Raw genomic sequence first — 1803 nt, forward strand, 5'->3', positions numbered from 1 at the left:
CTGTAGAGATCACATAACAATTTTAAAAAATCACAACTGTGTTTGAAAGACACATTAAAACATAAGGGCACATAAAGTACAGCATAATGAAGATACTTTGCACAAATCGAAGAAAGTTGATGTTAATATTAGACAATATAAAACAAAAAATATTTGAGATAAAGGTGAACATTTCATAAGTGTTCAGTTCAGGTTCAATTCATCAGGAAGCACAATAATTTTATTTTTATGTAGTTGTTATTGTAGCCTCAAAATACAAAAAGAAAAATCAACAAATTAAGACAAATTTGTATCTCACAGTGACCAGCAGTTCAAATAGACAAAAAATTTATAAGGGTACAGAAGCTTTGAATAACATGATTAGAAAACTTAGAACAAGGCCTACAACCACTACAGAATACACCCCCACCCCTCCCACACACACAGCATTTACAAACGACCATATACCTGAGCCATAAATTTCAAAGGATTTAAGTTTTACAGAATATATTATTTGACCACAATGCAATTAAGATATAAATAATAAAAACATAACTAGAATTTTTCTATTTTGGAAATTAATTAATATACTTCTAAATAACTAATAGAGAATAAACTACAAAATAATTAGAAGGTATTGTAATGAAACATACAGAAGGATTCAGCTAGAGATAGAATCAGAGCTTGTCATTTAACCCACGCCCCATCCCCCTCTCCTGGATCTCTTGAGGCTGGGCGCTGACGGCCTGGGTCTTCCTGGCTCTTGGAAGCTGGGTCTGCAGCGAGGGTGGAGACAAGGCCTTTCTCCTAGCCGAGGAAGGTCAGGGGAAAAAGAGATTGGAAGTGGTCTAGGAGACTGTGATTTTCACAGATGTTGCCAGAGGAATTGACTCAATTTAGCTTTCAGCAACGCTTGGTGTCCATTTGCCTACATTCACGCCAACAGTGTGTGTTTTCTCATTTGTGGAGGGTTTTGTTTTGTTTTGTCTTTAAACCCCGGCTGGAGTGCAGTGGTGTGATGATAGCTCACTGCTGCTTTGACCTAAGGGATCCTCCCACCTCAGAGGTGCTGGGACTAGAGGTACTTGCCACCACGTCTGGCTATTTTTAAAATTTTTTTCATTTTTATTTTTTGTAGAAACAGGGTCCCATTATGTTGCCCAGGCTGGTCTCTAAATTCCTGGGCTTAAGCTGTTCTCCCATCTTGGCTTTCCAAAGTGTTGGGATTACAGATGTGAGCCAATGCACCTGGCCCCATTTGTGAATTTTAATTCCTGGGAGAGGGGACAATAGCCGTTCCTGTGGTTGTGATCTGAGTTTCTTTTGTTATGAGCGAGGTTGACTCATTTGCGAGTTTACATAACAATGTATTTACGCCGCCCTGTAGCTCAGTACCCTGCTTCTGTACACCTGGCTCTCGGCTGGTGACACATCCTTACCCTCTGGTACCTGACTGGCACACCTACTCTTTTCCCGTGGTCCAAGCTTCTAGCTGCTTCTAAGCATCTTTGCTGCCATTGTACACAAAACAGCTGCCCTCTCTGAGGCTCGAACTCAGGACCTTCAGATTATGAGACTGACGCGCCGCCCACTGCGCTAAGAGGGCGGCCTTTGGCTACTTAAGGTTTCTACCTTCCATAATAAAACGCCTGCAGTCCCTTGCGCTCAGAGTCGCCTCTGCAAGGTCGGCCTCTGCAGGGAGCAGCCCCTGGTCTCACCCTGGGCTTGTGCGCACACCTGGGGACACGTGGGTGGGAAGGTAGCTCTTGCAGCCATGGAGCGGCCTGGGCTCAGGGAACGAGCCCCGCGCATGGAAGAAAGCTG

At 43.4% G+C, this 1803-nt stretch overlaps 1 non-coding gene across 1 annotated transcript; it reads right to left on the reverse strand.

Annotated features, from left to right (window-relative positions):
• Window positions 1–1512: 1512 nt before the first annotated feature.
• On the reverse strand, window positions 1513–1585 carry TRNAM-CAU. Its single transcript has one exon. It is a non-coding gene; the product is annotated as a tRNA-Met (tRNA).
• Window positions 1586–1803: the final 218 nt, after the last annotated feature.

The sequence above is a fragment of the Theropithecus gelada genome, chromosome 20, assembly GCF_003255815.1.
Source record: "Theropithecus gelada isolate Dixy chromosome 20, Tgel_1.0, whole genome shotgun sequence".
Classification (NCBI taxonomy): domain Eukaryota; kingdom Metazoa; phylum Chordata; class Mammalia; order Primates; family Cercopithecidae; genus Theropithecus; species Theropithecus gelada.